Below are 21334 nucleotides of genomic sequence, written 5' to 3'. Positions count from 1 at the left end.
ATCACTAAGAGTTTCCTTTTCATCATTCTCATTTTACATCTTTTCACAAAGTTCTCTTCTCTTGTTTCTTGAAATAGTAAGATTTTCTTGAAGTGCTTGAATAATATCCTAAGCAGCTTTTAGATCATCTTCAAGTTTGATATTTTTCAATTTTTCTACATCATAGTCTGAGAGAGCTCCTTCTAGTTGCTTCATCAAGTTTTCCATCTCTACCGGTGTCAAGATCTTCCCCAAGCTATTAGGCTTCTGAAAATAGAGGACCAAGCTCTAATACCAATTGTTAGGATTCCCATAGATACTGAGAGGGGGGGGGGGGGGTGAATCAGTATCTAACCGGTAATAAGATTTTCTTAACTTAAAACATGTAGAGCATATAAATATTGTGTACCGGTAAACAGAAAGTAATTCAATAAATAGAGATAAAAACAACCAAATGAAAAACACACCATAACACAATATTTTAACGAGGAAACCCAGTGTGGGAAAAACCTCGGTGGGATTTGTGACCCACAATATTCACTTATTGGCCAATAAGAGAATACTATTGCTACAAGAGGGGCCTGCACATGCAGGAAGGCAAAGTGCCTAGAGCTCACTGCTCAAATACAAAATGGGAAGTCTCATTGACTTACAAAATGGATTATATAAATCCAGCATCTTGTACTACTTCAAAATAACATCTATAATGCCAGATCCAGTACCGGTTTATAGCTCTACTTCTTACATAAACCCTTAACCTATAATTCGCATAATAGGTTTGCCTTATTTTGCCTAATTACATTCCTCTATCTATTACAAAATGTTCTACAATGATCTCTCTTATATAAGAGTCATTTTACAACTTGCCAAGTTGGCTTACAATGATTTTTTAATAATAAACAAAATATATTAATAATAAAATTCTTGTCGGCTTCTGTGCTGGTATGCTTCCTTTCACTACCAATGCCAGTGGTATGTGTGCCAGTGTAGAATCTAACTTTGCTGGTGCCAGTGGATTGCCTTGTCGGTGTCATAGGATTGTAAGGTTTCCATCAATGACAAAACCTTCAATCACCTACAGTGTCTCATTGGAGTGTGCATTTGCCAACAGTCAATCGACAAACTTATCGGCATGAATGACTATCTTGAAAGAGATTTCTGGAATGATTTCTAGAGAGTGATTTATGGTGCGGTAACAAAATTTTGAATAGGATGTTTTGGAGGGAAAGTTGGTGACAAGATTGTAAGGGTAATATATTCACATAATTCAATCTTGATAAGGTTGTTGTTTGTGTGAAAAGTTATGTGAGAAAGTATGAACACGGGGGGAGCAGAGCATAGTGCAGAGCCGAAGGTCAGAGGACCGACATAGTGCATAGCCAAAGGTTAGAGGATCGACATAGTGCAGATCTGAAAGTCAGAGGACCGACAGAGTGTAGAGCCAAAGGAAAGAGAACTGACAGAGTGCAGAGCTGAATGCATAAGAAGGAAACCAGTGTTGTACAGAGAAGATACAACCGGTGCAGATAGAGTTGTTTTTTCAGTCTGATCTGATCAAGCTAATTGTAGCTACTCCAACAGATCATCCTTCTATTGCTTTCTAACCATTGCAACTAAAATCTCTTATTAGGGTGGACTTTAACAGGTCCCATTGTAAAAATATCTTAACAGGGTGTCATCTTAATTGATGATCCTAAGACCTTTAACAAGGCTACCTTTAATAGGGTAAAGGCACTGACAGGCCTTAGATAAAATCCCTTAACTAGGTGGCACCTAACAAGTGTCTTTGTAATCTCCTAATAGGGATGGCTACTTACCGGTCATACTCCAGAAGAGTACAATTTTTGTGAGTTCCTACTCACATTGTGGTTTTCTCCCCTTTGGGTTTCCATGAGATAAATCTTAGTGTCACTTTGTATATTTTTATGCATGCATATTCTTCTGCAGTAAATGTTTATATTGATGAATGATAAGTTAGTACAAACTTGAGTTAGAAGTTTAAATTGGTTAAAACTAATAAAGTGTTGATTCATCCATCCCCTCTCAGCACTGATTGGGACTAACAATTGGTATCAGAGCTTTGTTCCTTTGAAGTGAAGCTTGACAACTTGAGGATAAAGATCATGGAAGAGTACCTGTATTGGAAGCAGATTGATGAAGCAAATGAAATTATTTCTCAACTAAAAGAGAGACTAAGAAAATCTCTTACAAAAAGGAAGGAATTAGCTCAATAGCTAAATGAGAGTCAGGACATCATAGATCAACTCTCTGACAAGAGTGGATCTGAAGAAGCAGTCTAAAAAATCATGGAAAATAACAAGAAGTTGACTGAAGAAATCACACATCTCAAAAGAGAACATGAAGGTTAGGCCCTGAGAATGACTGAGATACTGGAAGCCAACAGAAGTGTTGATGAGAGAAAAAAGGAGGCAGAAGAAGATCTGTCAAAGGCTGAAAGAGCCAGGAGGCTTGCTGAAGATGCTCTGAGAGAAAATGATGCAATCATGATTGAGAAAGATGAAGAAATCTAAATTCTCACTCAGGAGAATGAATATATACATAAGCATCTGCATGACAACACAAAATAAATGGAGAAGATGGTGAAAGAGATTGAACAACTCAAGAGTGAGTTAAAAATTAAAAATGAGAGAAATGAGAAGCTAAGGAAATTCAATGAAATCTCTGAGAAGGTAGATAAATAGTTGAAGGCTCAGAGAAGAACAAAGGAAACAATCGGTCTTGGCTACCTCGGTACAGATCCTATGGAAACTAGAGAATCATCTAAATCCAAAAAGATGAAGGATGATAAAAGAACCCATTCATAGGTAAAAGGTATGAAGTTTTCCAAATCCTCTTTTAATAATTGTGGTGAATCGGTTCATAAGACTAACGACTGTAGAAATAAATAGGTTAGTCAAAAGAAGATTTTTACCTTTGATGGTTACTGCCATAATTGTCATAAGTATGGCCACACTGCTTATGTGTGTAGATCTCAATCTAGGAGTATGTCAACTAGAAAAATATTTAATGGACATTGATTCACATGCAATAAGTTTGGACACAAATCTAAAGAATGCAGGTTCAAGTCAAATGCATCAAGATCACCATTCAAACCGGTCAGTCCTAATAAAAGGAGTAATTAGTTCAATGCCACCTATTCCACGTGTGGTAATTTTGGTCATGTTGCAGAAAATTGCAGAATGAGAATGGCCAGAGAATTAATTCAAGACCATGGAGGACAACTAGTATGGCATGAATCAATTGCCATAAGATCGGCCACTTAGCCAGAGAGTGCAAGAACCGATCCTATAATCAGTCTGAAGACAAGAACCGATTTAACAAGAAGAAAGAGTGAAATGACTTGAAAGGAAAGAAGACATTTGAATAAGTGAGAAATGAGATGAAAAAAACATGGATCAAGAAGGAAGGAAGAAGAAGGGACAGATCAATCTAAAATCAAATCATCATCCATCGGTGATGACAGTTCCTCTTCTAACTAGGCATATCGATGCCTAGGGGGAGCACATATGGTAAGATTATTTTTGTATCCCCTTTACCAATATAAAGTTATGTCTATATGCATAGTTGAGATTCTTAAAAGTTAGACAAAAGTTCTTGTTTGAGAAATGCCTTGTGAGTTAATTGTTTGTGTATCGGTATCGGTAACAAACAACCAGTAAAAAGAAAATCGGTGTACCTTAAGTTGTAAAGTTTCAAAACTAACCATTATATGATAATGCCAATAAATCTTAATGGATAAATAAGGAAATGTCAACACATTTTCATTTATCCTGTGTTCTTGTGAAATCTCTCAAGCTCTTTTGCGATAAAAGGCATTTGGAATCTTCCTAAGTAATATTTGTGCAGAAAGTTCAAGCAGAGCGATAGTGGTATTTGGTATTTTAGAGAAGGTATTCAACTTCATTTGAGAAAAGGTTGCTTGAAGATCATCATGGCAATGCTGATATCGACTCTTGTGTTGGTTGAAGATATTTGTTCCTACATTCACTGCAAGCTCGAAGAAATTAGAGACAACTTCATTCGGAATGAGTTTAAAGGGTTATGTGTTAATGATCAATTGAAGGCAAAATTTCTATAGCTGAAAACCAAAGGTTTGTCTAATGTTGTTGATTTTCCTAATCAATTTCATGATGACTGGGCTAGGTATTTATTGAGTAGAGTTCATGATCAATTTTTGTGGCTAGAAGCTCAAGCATCGATCAAGATTACAAAGGAGGTGATTCGAAGAGTGACGGGGTTTAGTGCAACCGGTGTAGCATTAACCCTAAGAATGATTTCATCATCTGAAGTCATCTGGTTAACCAAATCCCATTGTGATAGTAGAGAATTAACAATCACCCATATTGAGGATGTTGAAGTAAGATTTGCTTTTGTAGTGTTGGGTTACAGGGTTTATCAATCAAGCTGGATGAATAGTCTGTCGAGCGGTACCATACGTGCTGGCCATCAAATTATCAAGGAGGATGCAACCTATGATATTTGTGAGATGATTAAAATCCAATTTATGGTGAACATGGAAAGAATTAAGAAGGACAAGAAGCAATCTTTCAAATATGGCTCACTACTGGTATGCATATTTTTCTATGTGCAAAATTTTTTCCCCGGTAAGGGTAATGTAGTATGGACTAAAGAGAAACCTATCATGGTTCAGATAGGTGAAATGATTAGGGATCTAGGAGATAGGTTTGGTGAAATAATGTGGGGATACTTTAAGGAATTCCAAATTATGATGCACAAGAGGGAAGCAATTCCAAGTGGTACAGTGTAGAAATACAAAGACAACATTTGCTTTCTTGTAGATATAGATTGTTGTATCATTCAAGTAGTTCAACCCATAGCTTTTTGGGTTCCACCTATGGGCTATGAGGTTGCAACAGATATTTAAAAAATTCATGTCAATGTGATACTGTCCAAACCGGTAGACACGAAGGCAAAGAGATTTGGAACCTATAAGGAGGCAAGCTCCAAAATAAAATAGGAACTTCAGGTGCCAATTATGAAAAGAAAAGTAAGAAGAATGATGCATACTCTTGACAAGAAATATGGATGTGAAGCATCCGGTGCTATTACCTCCATCGGTGCTAGTGAGAAAATAGGGGTCAAACCAAATAAAGATAAAGAATTAACAGGAGAGAAGAAGAAAGTGTCAAAGACAAAACCAAAGGGGACTGCAACAACCAAGCCTGTAACATATACAAAAGAAAAGGATTCAGGTACTCCTGTATCATCCCCAAGTAAAGATAGATCGGTAAGAATGAATTATACTAGAAAGAAGAAGAGTGAAGGAAAAGTTGATACAAAGCTCAAAAAGGATGAGAAAGAGGGTGATATCATTGACACCCAATCAAATGTAGAAATTAAAGAGGTTAGAAGGAGTGGAAGAATTGGTCCAAGGGATCAAAGAATTTGGAGGTTTGTTTGGTGTTGGGAGATCATATTCCCTCAATGATGAAGAAGACAAAAGGAAAATTGAAGAATTCATGATCTGGAACTTGCATAAGTTCTATAGGACCCCCAGCAAATTATATGGAATAATCCCATCATATTTGCAAGATCAAATTGAAGAGAGATGGAAAACAACTCTGGATGTTGAGAAAGAACACCGAATAAAAGCACTCATGGAAGTGAAACATGTTTAGACCTTGATCAAGCTTCACTAATGGTTGAAGCATGTATTCAACATTTCAAGATAAGAAATAGAACTGGGAGAGTGGTCATAGGTGAACTTGAAGTAGTGGAAGAAATTCCTTATGACGATAGTGTTGGGACTAATTAAAATTGACTCAAATTTTAGAGGGCCATTTCAAAATTTTGCTCCGCATGTCAGAAAAGCACCTAAATAAGTCAGTTTGAATGCCTAGTTAGCAAGGGGGTAAAATGGACGCGGTTGATTTTCAGAGGGTAAGGCTCGGGATTCATGCCCCACACCTTTCATTTGGCCTATGCAGTGATGTGCAACTTTCAGAATTCAGTTTGGATAAGTTTACTAGGTACCCATTTTGAGGGGTGAGCTGAAAGTGCATTCTAGGCACAAGTGCAAATTTTATTAAGTAGCCTACTTTGGGTGTTTATATCTCTTGCCATGTTTATCGTCATGAATAAATTCAAAATGGATTCAATTGTATGCATTAATTTGAGTCAGCCTACAAAATTTCAGGTCTTTACGAATCCAATTGCTCAGTTTTTGAAGCCAAATCCATTTGCAGTTTGTGTGGTTTGACTAGTCCTTGTTTCGCACAAGTGTAAAAGTTGCCTCAGTAAGCATCATGCCAAAATGTTTCTTCCGGGTTGATTTCAGTATAAATGATGAGATACGTTTCAAATTTCAAGTCTTTATCAATCCGTTTGATCGGTTTTCAAAAGGATTCATTTAGCTATCATTTTCAGTTATCCGCACTTTCAGTGATATATCAGTTAATGTAGCCATTTTTGTGAGCACGTCATTTGCATTCTTGTCAGTCTGGTGATCAAAATGAGGATTTGAAGATTTAATATGTACTTCAAGGTACCTATGTTTCAAATTTGAGGGCCTACGGAGGTCGTTTGATATTTTTGAGAAAGGCGTCATGTGTTGCCAGGACATTGACTTCATCAGGTCCACAGTGTCGACAAAGCCAGTTGGGCATTTTCGGAAATTATTATCTCTTCGCTCGGGACTCGTCTTGAGAAACCGTTTGGTAGAAGTCATCCTTGTATATCAAAGTACACACCTGTCAGATGGCGAGCTCCAGAAAGATGTTTTGATAGGTTTGAAAATTACGTCTTCGCGATTAAATGCGAAAATTGTGGCGTAATAGCCTGAAGGTTGTAAAATGCGGATTAATGATCTGAAAGCGATGTCGATCATTTCCAGAGGTATCTTTGAGGTCCGTGAAGCATTCCAGGGGTCAGTTGCATGAAAATGAATTTTTTTTTAGTCAGACCCACTTTGGGGCTCGACTTGGCTCGACTGCGATTCGCCAGTTGGACAGCGAGAGAGCAGAGAAAGTTCAAAATCAAGTGCAAGTTGGTAAGTGGCAAATGTGAGAAGTCATTTAAATTTCCAAACAAATGAAGACCAAATCCATTTGTCTTGAGGTGATTAAAATGCCACAAAGTGACTTCAATTGTGAGAATAAGATAAGAGCTAGAGTTATTGTGTCCGTCTAGCCTACAAGAGATAATGATGTTGAACAACAACATATAAGCCAAAATGAAGATCAATAGGTTTTCAACTTAGTAATGTGCCAGAACTTCAAATTTTTCAATCTAATTTGCTGGAAGAAGATCTTTATGCAAATCAATGATGTGATGTGGCATAGTTTTTATTTGCAAATGGGAGTTGGAAGGAATTTATTTTTGCTTCACTTAATGTGAAGGGGGTTGCAAAATACATTCACAGCAAATGCAAATCAGATTGTGTCTTCCCTCCCTCACGTGCCTTTTTATCCTCTTTGCTGTGTGTGATGGCTGGGAGGGCAATTTAAAACTCCCAAACAAAAGCAAATCAGACAAATGCAATGTGCAGCAAGCAAGACTCCAACCATCCCAGCATCTCCCCCACATAGCAATTGAAAGCAACAAAAAATAAAAACCATCAAGCAAATGCCAAAGTTTGAATTTGTTTCCTCCTGTGCATGGCCCTATGTGAAGTTGAAGAGAGATCAACCAAATACATTGGCAACTCCTCCTTGTTTATGGCACGTGGTAGCTGGAGAAGGGCATTTGAAATGCAACTTATAACAGCAGCAACAAACTCCACAACAATTCTTGTAGTCTCTCCTCCCTCATGTGGCTGTTTGGAGGCCATGTTAAAATAGAACCAAATGCACTGGCAGTGGTAAATCCAATGCTTAATCTCCTGCGTGGTGTATGGAGTATGGTGCAAAGCAATGTAAAGAGGCAATAAAACCCCATGTTAAACAAACAGCAAATAAAATTAGCCATTGCTTTCCCCTGCGCAAAATGGTGGGTGTTTGGAGAATTTAGAAAAGTCTTCAGTAAATGCAAAGTGCAGGATGTGAATCCCTTGTGCTACATGCTGCAAAAACTCCCAAGCAAACAACATTACCAGATGTAAATGCCAGCATCTCTTATCTGCCCTGCGTGGAAGTGGCTAGGTAAAGAGGGCACAGTATGAAACTTTTCAAACAAATGCTATTGGCAGGCATTAAAGCCAAATATTCTCCTGCGTAGAAAGTGGCAAGGGCAGCGTTTAGTCTTCAGCAAATGCAAAGGCAACCATGAAAAGACTCAGAAAAAACTTTCAAAAAATGCATTCCCAGGAAGATGCATATATCCCACATTGGCTGGGAAATGGTCTTTCTTAATATTTAAATGCAATGCCAAACCCATCTATAATGTCTAAGCCATAAAGGCTTTTGACAGATGGTGCCTATGGGCACCCAAGGTGGGCCCATGCGTGAGCACGGATCCTAAGGTGACAGAGGAGTTGACTAGATGGCGACTAGGTGGACCCCATGCAGACACGCTTCTCGAGGCAAGCAGGTGAAATTTTGCAAAGGAAGGCTGGCTTAACGAGTGAGCAAGTTCGAGATGGATTGACGGTGCGTGCTATTTCGTGAAGGGAAGATGCACGCAAGTTATACCCTGCGAAATAGCGAAAGTGAACGAGAGCCGTCCATGTGTCGTGATAGGTGGCAGTCCAGTGGCGATGACGTGGCGCTGAGGTGGTGTACACGTGGCGGCCAAGTGGTCGTGACAAAGCAGATGATGTGGCAGTGATGAGGTGTCATCCCAGGTGGCATCCGATCAACCCCATCGACCAATCAGAGGCCGCCACGTGGCAAGGGCATAAAAGGAGGCAAAAATCAAAATTAAAATGAATAAATGATATAGTTCTGACTATATTAAAATTCGAAATATTTAAATGACTGAGCACAAATGGGAATTAATTCGCCCAGGGTCTAAATTTTGGCCAAAATATAAAGTATTATATATCGCCGGAAAGCTCTCGGAGTGAGGAATCTGATTATGAGGTTAATTTTTACAAATGTGGGATATTTTGGAGGTAGTTTCCACGGGAACAAAATTCCGTTAGAGAGGAGACACTTGGCAATTCAGTTGCAGATTTGATTTTCTTCCCTCCTCTTTTTATTCCGAATTCTTCTCAGTTGTAAGGGTTCCAGAAATTTGGAAAAATGCTCCAGATTTGATGGCTTCCATTTTCTGAAGGTCTTGACCCAAGTTTGTAAATGCTTCTGTTTGGTTTCAGGGTATAGAGATTGCAGTGCACTGTTGCAAATATGGTTTTAATTGCAGGTCTTACTTGTGTCAGGCATGAGTAATTTCCCACAAGATTGTCTCTGTGATATGTTTTTTCATTATTATGAATTCAATCCTCAAGGAGGATGAAATTTGTCATCTCAAGGAGATTGTATGATTGTTTGTAGGCATTCTTCAATGAAGAGTTTAAATTCTATAGTCAGTCATAAATAATGAAATATGTATCCAGATCTGATGAATTTGTGAATGAATCAAATAGTGCATTAATATAAGGTATTGATGCATGAATATCTTGTTTAAGGAAAACAAACTTGCATCTATGATTCATATTTGTAGTTCTATGAGTGACTCTACTGCCCAATGAACAAGGCACTAGTCTTTAACAGATTTGGGTATGGTCTCAGATATACATTTTAAAAGACAAATCTATTTCCCTTTATGTTTAGGGGTTAATGTTCTATCCTTCCAAAGCTCTATTTCACCTATTATTTGTATAAGATCCAGCCCATCTGTACATGTTACCTAATTTGGTGAGCTTGTGGAATGGTTTGTCTGCTCATTGTTGATGCAGTCTTATGTTTGTGATTGTTGTATTCAATGCATCAAAAGGGTGTCCCCCCCTAGGTCTGGCAGAACCTGAAGTGCAGGAGGATCATTAGGATCCTATGTTATGTTGTCCAAGCCCTGAGGTGTTTCATTGATTGAGATCGGCTATCTCATAGATAGATTTGCAGGTGTCTTGGGTTATCACTTTTGGTGAACAACAAAAATGGCGACTCTGCTGGGGAAGTGTTGTAATAACTCATGTTGAATCGAATCCCAGAGTTGTGCCATATTCATTTGAGGAAAGAGTCATAAAAGTATTATAAATCTGAAAGCATTTTCAGATCTGTAGTTATGTGCTTGGTAGTGTTATGTGCCAAGTGTGGAAAACTTGTTGTCCTTTTATCTTTGTGTGAGTTTAGATCTGTTCATGTTCTACAAATGATTTTATAAATTCTCACAGCAGTGAGTGGCGACTCTGAAAGATCTCTGCACCAGTGTTCATTGTGGTAAAAGTTTTAAAATATTTGGTGAACTTGCATCAAAGATTTAGCAGCTGTTTGGGGTTTTATGATTGTAGATCCCAAAGAATCCATTAAAGATATTTTCCTCTGTGAAGGAGGTGGCAACTCTGCACGAAGATCAGTGTATAATGTTAGAAGATCTCAGAGAGATCTTACCAAATATCAGAGCAGCAATAGCAGCAACAAATTTACTCTAGGTATTCCTCAAAGTATTAATGAGACAATTCATGTTCCTTATGAGGTGAAAAAGTCACCGTTAAAAGGAAAAGAAATTTACAATTTACATATTTCATTGAAATAAGCTTTTAGTCAGAAATATGGTGAGAAGTGTGTATGATTCTGAAAATTAGTGACTGCATATGTTTTTGAATAAATTTATGACACAATAAGATGCATGGTCAAAAATAATGGTTCAGTGACTGTTATAAAACCTGATGGATCCAGATGTAGTTCCTAGATCCGTGAATCCTTTGTCAAATTTGAAAGAGATCAATATAGAAATTGAAAAATGTCTTCAAATGATCCAAGAGAGATTTTTCTGGTTGTTAAAAGGGAAAGTAGGGCTAAGAAGTAAAGGAGAATCATCATATGTCTTCTATGAAAGATTTTTAGCTACATTGAATGAGCTTTCAACTGATAATAGACCCCCTAAGTCTGTTTTAATTGAGATATTCTTAGAGCTTTATGAGCCTAATTTAGTTAATTGGTCTACTGCCTTTAGAGAAGAATGTGTTGAATCTATTAAAAAATGGATAGATATGATTGAAAGTAACCAATCTGAAAATATACACAAGATTAAAAATAATGAAGGAGATGAGCCCCTGAGTGGATGTACCTCCTATGATGTTGAATGTGATTATTCTCAGCATGAAAGTTCAAATGTGTTTTCAAAGCGAGAAGAAATTTGTGAGAACAGTGATTGTTCAGCTAATTATGAACCCGTTGAGGTTTCAGATGCTAATGATGTAAATCACCTTGTTGTTGATTTCAATCCACAAGATGTTTGCAACCCCAGTTATGAAACTATGTTGCAACATATAGCAACACATTATGAGCAGCATGATAAAGGATATGATGCAGATGCAAGTTGTTGTGATGATGAAACAAATGTGCATAGAGACATGAGGACTGCAAATCCAATACCTTTATCAGATTGGGACAATGTTTACAGCTCAGAGGATGAAGCCAAGGAAAATGAAAATGAAGGAGGTTAACTAAGTAGTGAGCAAATTTCAAAACTCTTAGCTGCTGATTTTCAGAGACATGGATTCAAAAATGTGCCCAATTTTTCATACCCACTCAGTATATGTTTTGATTGTGATGATGTTTTTGAGGGTGTAAAAAATTATACATATGATGTTGATTCTCTTCCTATGTTAGATAGACAAAATGATAATGCATATATGGTTGATAGGTATGATAATGAAGGTTCATATGTTGATATGAATTCTGGCTTTGATATGCATTATGAGGATCTACCTTTTAGAAGACATGACAGATCTGGGGTGTTTTTCTCAGATTTGCAAGGAGGAAATGAACCATTGGCAAGTAAAAATCATGTACTTTCATGTGTGCAAAATGCTGATAGTTTTTGTGATTAGCAAGTGGAAGTGCAGTCATGTTATGAGGAAGTTTTCCTCTCTAGTTTGCAAGCCATCATTGTGGAGGAGTGTTCATCATTTGAGCAAACTAGTAATATAGATGTGCCTGGTGTTTTCAACTTTCAGAATGAGTTAGACTACTTTTCATTTCAGCTGGGAAAGAATGGTAAAGAGTATGGCACTCTTATGTCACCTAGTGATTAGTCCTTTCAGCATGTGTTTGATTTTCAGAGATATCATGATTATGAACATGCTGCTGATTATGTTTTATGTGATCAGCTGATTGGAAATGGAAGTGTTTTTGATCAGGCAGATTGGAATGATGATCTCAACTTACCTCCAGTTTGTGGAAATGAAAATCATGTGTTTGACAGAGGTAAGAATTGATTTCAGTTTTGATGGCCCGGGGCCATTTATAAGTTGTATATTTTGTATAGTCGCTTTTCTTTCTGTTGTGTGGTTTTCAATAAAGTGCCCTGCTGTTTGGGTAGAATAAGGAAGCCCTGTTTTTGAAATGAGATGAGAAGAGAAGAATGATCCGTTTTTGGGTGGTCTGCTTAACCAAAGATATCTGGATTCTTGTGTTGATCTTGCAATCAACCATCCCTAGTCAGAGCCACTGTTGGGACTAATTAAAATTGAGTCAAATTTTAGAGGCCCATTTCAAAATTTTGCTCTGCATGTCAGAAAAGCACCTAAATAAGTCAGTTTGAATGCCTAGTTAGCAAGGGGGTAAAATGGAGCCGGTTCATTTTCAGAGGGTAAGGCTCGGGATTCATGTCCCACACCTTTCATTTGGCCTATGCAGTGATGTGCAACTTTCAGAATTCAGTTTGGATAAGTTTACTAGGTACCCATTTCGAGGGGTGAGCTGAAAGTGCATTCTAGGCACAAGTGCAAATTTTATTAAGTAGCCTACTTTGGGTGTTTATATCTTTTGCCATGTTTATCGTCATGAAGAAATTCAAAATGGATTAAATTGTATGCATTAATGTGAGTCAACCTACAAAATTTCAGGTCTTTACGAATCCATTTGCTCAGATTTTGAAGCCAAATCCATTTGCAGTTTGTGTGGTTTGACTAGTCCCTGTTTCGACAGCTAGTCGGAGCCCTGTTTCGCACAAGTGTAAAATTTGCCTCAGTAAGCATCATTCCAAAGTGTTTTTTTCGGGTTGATGTCAGTATAAATGATGAGCTACGTTTCAAATTTCAAGTCTTTATCAATCCGTTTGATCGGTTTTCAAAAGGATTCATTTAGCTATCATTTTCAGTTATCCGCACTTTCAGTGATATATCAGTTAATGTAGCCATTTTTGTGAGCGTGTCATTTGCATTCCTGTCAGTCTGGTGATCAAACTGAGAATTTGAAGATTTAATATGTACTTCAAGGTACCTATGTTTCAAATTTGAGGGCCTATGGAGGTCGTTTGATATTTTTGAGAAAGGCGTCATGTGTTGCCAGGACATTGACTTCATCAAGTCCACAGTGTCGACAAAGCCAGTTGGGCATTTTCGGAAATTATTATCTCTTTGCTCAGGACTCGTCTTGAGAAACCATTTGGTAGAAGTCATCCTTGTATATCAGAGTACACGCCTGTCAGATGGCGAGCTCCAGAAAGATGTTTTGATAGGTTTGAAAATTACGTCTTCGCGATTAAATGCGAAAATTGTGGCGTAATTGCCTGAAGGTTGTAAAATGAGGATTAATGATCCGAAAGCGATGTCCATCATTTCCAGAGGTATGTTTGAGGTTCGTGAAGCATTCCAAAGGTCAGTTGCATGAAAACGAAATTTTTTTTAGTCAGACCCACTTTGGGGCCCGACTGCGATTCGCTAGTTGGACAGCGAGAGAGCACAGAAAGTTCAAAATCAAGTGCAAGTTGGTAAGTGGCAAATGTGAGAAGTCATTTAAATTTCCAAACAAATGAAGACCAAATCCATTTTGTCTTGAGGTGATTAAAATGCCACAAAGTGACTTCAATTGTGAGAATAAGATAAGAGCTAGAGTATTTGTGTCCGTCTAGCCTACAAGAGATAATGATGCTGAACAACAACATATAAGCCAAAATGAAGATCAATAGGTTTTCAACTTAGTAATGTGCCAGAACTTCAAATTTTTCAATCTGATTTGCTGGAAGAAGATCTTTATGCAAATCAATGATGTGATGTGGCATAGTTTTCATTTGCAAATGGGAGTTGGAAGGATTTTATTTTTGCTTCACTTCATGTGAAGGGGGTTGCAAAATACATTCACAGCAAATGCAAATCAGATTGTGTCTTCCCTCCCTCACATGCCTTTTTATCCTCTTTGTTGTGTGTGATGGCTGGGAGGGCAATTTAAAACTCCCAAACAAAAGCAAATTAGACAAATGCAATGTGCAGCAAGCAAGACTCCAACCATCCCAACATCTCCCCCACATAGCAATTGAAAGCAACAAAAAATAAAAACCATCAAGCAAATGCCAAAGTTTGAATTTGTCTCCTCCTATGCATGGCCCTATATGAAGTTGCAGAGAGATCAACCAAATACATTGGCAGCTCCTCCTTGTTTATGGCACGTGGTAGCTGGAGAAGGGCATTTGAAATGCAACTTATAACAGCAGCAACAAACTCCACAACAATTGTTGCAGTCTCTCCTCCTTGACGTGGCTGTTTGGATGCCATGTTAAAACAGAACCAAATGCACTGGCAGTGGTAAATCCAATGCTTAATCTCCTACGTGATGTATGGAGTATGGTGCAAAGCAATGTAAAGAGGCAATAAAACCCCATGTTAAACAAACAGCAAATAAAATTAGCCATTGCTTTCCCCTGCACAGAATGGTGGGTGTTTGGAGAATTTAGAAAAGTCTTCAGTAAATGCAAAGTGCAGGATGTGAATCCCTTGTGCTACAGGCTGCAAAAACTCCCAAGCAAACAACATTACCAGATGTAAATGCCAGCATCTCTTATCTGCCCTGCGTGGAAGTGGCTGGGTAAAGAGGGCACAGTATGAAACTTTTCAAACAAATGCTATTGGCAGGCATTAAAGCCAAATATTCTCCTGCATAGAAAGTGGAAAGGGCAGCGTTTAGTCTTCAGCAAACGCAAAGGCAACCATGAAAAGACTCAAAAAAAACTTTCAAAAAATGCATTCCCAGGAAGATGCATATATCCCACATTGGCTGGGAAATGGTCTTTCTTAATATTTAAATGCAATGCCAAACCCATCTATAATGTCTAAGCCATAAAGGCTTTTGACAGATGGTGCCTATGGGCACCCAAGGTGGGCCCACGCGTGAACACGGATCCCGAGGTGATGGAGGAGTTGACTGGATGGCGACTAGGTGGACCCCATGCAGACACGCTTCTCGAGGCAAGCAGGTGAAATTTTGCAAAGGAAGGCTGGCTTAACGAATGAGCAAGTTCGAGATGGATCGACGGTGCGTGCTATTTCGCGAAGGGAAGATGCACGCAAGTTACACCCTGCGAAATAGCGAAAGTGAACGAGAGTCATCCACATGTCGTGATAGGTGGCAGTCCAGTGGCGATGACGTGGCGCTGAGGTGGTGTACACGTGGCGGCCAAGTGGTCGTGACAAAGCAGATGATGTGGCAGTGATGAGGTGTCATCCCAGGTGGCATCCGATCAACCCCATCGACCAATCAGAGGCCGCCACGTGGCAAGGGCATAAAAGGAGGCAAAAATCAAAATTAAAATGAATAAATGATATAGTTCTGACTATATTAAAATTCGAAATATTTAAATGACTGAGCACAAATGGGAATTAATTCGCCCAGGGTCTAAATTTTGGCCAAAATATAAAGTATTATATATCGCCAGAAAGCTCTCGAAGTGAGGAATCTGATTATGAGGTTAATTTTGACAAATGTGGGATATTTTGGAGACAAATTCCATGGGAACAAAATTTAGTTAGAGAGGAGACACTTGGCAATTCAGTTGCAGATTTGATTTTCTTCCCTCCTCTTTTTATTCCGAATTCTTCTCAGTTGTAAGGGTTCCAGAAATTTGGAAAAATGCTCCAGATTTGATGGCTTCCATTTTCTGAAGGTCTTGACCCAAGTTTGTAAATGCTTCTGTTTGGTTTCAGGGTATAGAGATTGCAGTGCACTGTTGTAAATATGGTTTTAATTGCAGGTCTTACTTGTGTCAGGCATGAGTAATTTCCCACAAGATTGTCTCTGTGATATGTTTTTTCATTATTATGAATTCAATCCTCAAGGAGGATGAAATTTGTCATCTCAAGGAGATTGTATGATTGTTTGTAGGCATTCTTCAATGAAGAGTTTAAATTCTATAGTCAGTCATAAATAATGAAATATGTATCCAGATCTGATGAATTTGTGAATGAATCAAATAGTGCATTAATATAAGGTATTGATGCATGAATATCTTGTTTAAGGAAAACAAACTTGCATCTATGATTCATATTTGTAGTTCTATGAGTGACTCTGCTGCCCAATGAACAAGGCACTAGTCTTTGACAGATTTGGGAATGGTCTCAGATATACATTTTAAAAGACAAATATATTTCCCTTTATGTTTAGGGGTTAATGTTCTATCCTTCCAAAGCTCTATTTCACCTATTATTTGTATAAGATCCAGCCCATCCGTACATGTTACCTAATTTGGTGAGCTTGTGGAATGGTTTGTCTGCTCATTGTTGATGCAGTCTTATGTTTGTGATTGTTGTATTCAATGCATCAAAAGGGTGTCCCCCCCTAGGTCTGGCAGAACCTGAAGTGCAGGAGGATCATTAGGATCCTATGTTATGTTGTCCAAACCCTGAGGTGTTTCATTGATTGAGATTGGCTATCTCATAGATAGATTTGCAGGTGTCTTGGGTTATCACTTTTGGTGAACAACAGATAGACCTCACAAAACTCTATTGACATAGAATCTTATTATGTTAGAAGAAGGCAAAGAGGAAGAGAAGAAAGTAGAGGATAAGAAAGCAATGATGGATACTCCTTTGGCAAAGAGGAAGTTAGATTTAGAAAATGAAAGTGAGAAGAAGGTAAGAATCATTACAACTACTAGTTCAGAAGCTGAGACTGTAGAAAAGGAAGATGAAATAAAGGGGGAAGAAGAGGGAGAATCATTCATTGATATAAATAAAATGACTCCCAAGAAACTGATGAAGCTTTCAGAAAAACTGAAAATGTAAGCTGAAAAGGCTAAGTTAAGAGCAAAGAAAAAGAAGGCAAGAATTCTCAATTCTGCCAAAACAATTCTTTCTCACCTAATTCCTGACATTGTTGTTGATAATATTGCCCCCATCATTGATCAGTTGAGTACTCTTGTTATAGCAATCGGTTCAGAGGAAACCGATCTAGAGAAAGTTGCAGTAAGGCAATACGAATCAAAGTAAGGAGAAAATTTAATGCAACAAATAATAGTTGGGAAAGTTTCCCTCTCTTCCCTTACAGAAGAAGTCATAAATATCCTTCAGGAAGTGGGTCAATTATTGGTCAAATCTTCAGCTTTTACCAATTTCATTAGAGATCTAGAAGACAAGAGAAATTAGACTCAAAAATAAATTCAAGATCTGATAAGTGCTTTTGATCCTCTCACTAATTCAGCATCAATTTTCACTGGCAAGGTCAAACAACTCGATCAAGAAATCAAAAGGTTGAAAGATGAAGAGGACAAACGAGGTCTTAGTTTTCTAGAGCTACAATGCTATCTGGCAGAAATTATTAAATTCATGCAAATGAACATCAAAGAAGCAGATTGCTTCATAAGTGAACCTGGCTGTAAGAGAGTTGATGATATGGAAGTTTTTATTATAGTTATGCATGGGTACTTCACAACCATGAAACATGTAAAATCTTCATTGGAATCCTCATTAAAAGTTTCTCAAGAAAATTTCAAGGACCTTTTTGCTTTACTTTGAAAAATTCTTTTGTAGTCTTTGCCATTGATGGCAAAAGGGGGAATGTTGGAGACTTGTACAGTGTGAGTTACAAGGGTCCGAAACAGGGGCCAAAACCAGCACAATTTTTGTAGTGTTTGCCACCAATGCCAAAGGGGGAGTTTGTTGGTATTCTGGTGTATTTTTGTATGATCGGTGAATGATATGGTTGTCATTATTGGCAACATCATCTCCCAATTTTTCATAGTCTATCGACAGTAAGTTGACCGGTATACAAAGGTTAACCAGTTAAGCAGTGTGTAGACATGAGATCAACCGGCAAGCAGTGAGTAGACTGACACACGAGAGATCAACTAACAAGCAGTGAGTAGACCAACACAAAAGAGGTCAATCGGCTAAGCAGTAAATAGATCGGTATACAGAAGGTACTCGACTAGGTAGATTTTGATCGGTACACTGGTAGAGTCTGTAATTGACAGACTGGTAATGTTCAGTTAACATCCAGTTAAACTGACAGTCTTCTCCAGTCAACCGACAGACTTATCGGCATGAACGACTGTCTTGACAGAGATTTTTGGAATGATTTCTAGAGAGTGATTTATGGCGTAGTAACCAAATTTTGAATAGGATGTTTTGGAGGGAAAGTTGGCGACAGATTGCAAGGATAATAAATTCCCACAATTCATTCTTGATAAGGTTGTTGTTCATGTGAAAAGTTATGTGAGAAAGTATGAACACAAGGGGAGCAGAGCATAGTGCAGAGCCGAAGGTCAGAGGACCGACATAGTGTAAAGCCAAAGGTCAGAGGACCGACATAGTGTAGAGTCGAAGGTCAGAGGACCGACATAGTGTAAAGCCAAAGGTCAGAGGACCGACATAGTGTAGAGTCGAAGGTCAGAGGACCGACAGAGTGCAGAGCTAAATGTATAAGTAGGAAACTAGTGTTGTACAAATAAGATACAACTGGTGCAGATAGAGTTTGTTTTTTCAGTGTGATTTGATCAAGCTATTGGTAGCTATTCCAACAGATCATCCTTTTATTACTTTCTAACCATTGAAACTAAAATCCCTTATTAGGGTGGACTTTAATAGGTCCCATTGTAAAAATACCTTAACAGGGTGTCATCTTAATTGATGATCCTACGACCTTTAACAAGGCTACCTTTAACAGGGTAAAGGCACTAACAAGCCTTAGGCAAAATCCCTTAACTGGGTGGCACCTAACAAGTATCTTTGTAATCTCCTAACAGGAATGGATCGTTATCACGCGTACTCCAAAAGAGTACAAATTTTGTGAGTTTCTACTCACACCGTGGTTTTCTCCCATTTGGTTTTCCACGAGATAAATCTTAGTGTCACTGTGTATCTTTTCATGCATGCATATTCTTCTATAGTAAATGTTTATATTGATGAATGATAAGTTAGTTCAAACTTGAGATAAAAGTTTTAATTGGTTAAAACCGGTAAAGTGTTGATTCACCCCTCCCCTCTTAGCACCATTTGGGACTAACACGGACTACAATCCGGAGAAAATGAACTATGAAAATAGCATCTCCTAATGCTTGATACAGTTTCGATTAAGCACAAATGTCTTCCCTACAATACCAAAACCTTTGCAACCCTTTTTTGGATGATATAATCTTGTTTTCACAATTACCTCTCTTGGATAATGCATACATAACCATCAATCTCTAAATTACATGAATATATCATCCATAAATACATATCATCAACCTTGATAACAAGGTCAGCTAAACCCTAAACCCATAAACTTTAATTACAAAATTTACATCACAAAATACCACTGGACCAATATTATAATTTACATTACATAGTATGGACCTAATTCAAATTCTCAAATAATTATATGCGTTGGAAATTTTGCTAAGACCTATATCAACGCATTTCAGCAACCGATAGAAACCCTCAGTGTAATAACACAAAATAACCAACCAGATCCAAATAGGACCACTAGATCATCACGTCAGCCAATGCAAAGCCACCAAACAATTAGGACATGATCAAGAACACCTTCAATATGTTAGGAACCATTTCTATAAGCCAAACCAAAATCACTTAATCAAATCATCGAATATTGCCAATCGATAAAGCCAACCGGTACCAAGAAATATCAACTAGTAATCCAGAACATAAGGGATAGCTTTCGAAGCACCAAATCATGAACCAACTAAATATGACAAGCATATAACCATCCAAAACCAAAACAACCAATCTAATCATACCAGATTAGAATCATTGATAACCAAGTCTAACCGGTAGAGGTCTAACTGGGATAGCAACAGCCAACCGAGATAACAGTACCGGGACAAAACCATATCCAACCAGAACATAGTGTTGACATCAATAACAACACATAAGAAATTCTATCATATTGCCAACACTTCCCTCATTTATTTCAGCCAATTATGATAACCATAGGCTTCTTCAACTACCTTAGGTTCAGTTTTAGAAAGTAAACACATAAGAACTTTCTCTTTAGTAGCTTTTCTTCTTGTAATAACTCCTCTATTTTTATCTCTTATAATTTGATTCTCAGATTGATTTTTTTGTACATAACTTGAGGTTTTTGATATAGTTGCCAGAGAAACCCGAGTCTCTTCCTGCTTGTCTTCATCGTCGTTATTCTCTTCTTCTTCATTAGATTCATATCTGGCTTGAATACTAGTTCTTTTGGAAATGTTCTCATCAACCTTCACATTTTCACTTTCAACAATTTTATTCAACCTCTTGTTATAACATCTGTAAGCTTTTCTCTTTGTAGAGTATCCAAGAAATATACCTTCATTAGCCCTACTTTCAAACTTTCCAAGATTACCTTCATCTCTTCTAATATAACATATACTTCCAAAAACTTTGAAATATTTCATAGATGGGATCCTTCCATACCATAACTCATATGATGTCTTCCCAAACTTCTTCCTGAATGGAACTCTATTAAGGGTATACATAGTAGCATGTATTTCTTCTCTCTAGTAGACTTTTGATAAATTTTCTTCTTTGATCATAGTTCTTGCCGCCTTTTGGATAGTCTTGTTCATTCTTTCCACTATGCCATTTTGTTGAGGTGTCCTAGGAGTTGATAGATGTCTTCTAATTCTATATTTCTCACAGAAAGAATAAAATTCATCAACAATAGATTTACCTCCTCTATTAGATCTCAAGCATTTAATTCTTCTATTTGCTTCATTCTCAACTTTATCTTTGAATATCTTAAATTTTTCTAATGCTTCTAACTTCTCTATTAGAAATGCAAGCCGAGTCATTCTAGAATGATCATCAATTAAAAGCATGAAATACCTCTCACCTTGTAAACTCCTTGTTTTGGTTGGACCACAACGGTCCAAGTGTACCAAATCCAATTTAATCTAGTAGAATATTGTTCCTTTCCTTTGAGTGTTCCTTTTGTCTACTTTCCCACTTGACATTCTTTGCAAATGTTGTTATCCAGTTTAGTCAGTCTTGGTAAATCTCTCACAACTTTTATCATACTAATCTTCACCAAATTGTCAAAATTGATATGACACATCCTCCAGTGCCATAACTAGC

Source organism: Cryptomeria japonica, chromosome 9, assembly GCF_030272615.1.
Source record: "Cryptomeria japonica chromosome 9, Sugi_1.0, whole genome shotgun sequence".
NCBI lineage: Eukaryota > Viridiplantae > Streptophyta > Pinopsida > Cupressales > Cupressaceae > Cryptomeria > Cryptomeria japonica.
The sequence above is the reverse complement of the archived record's forward strand: the minus strand, read 5'-3'. Positions refer to the sequence as shown.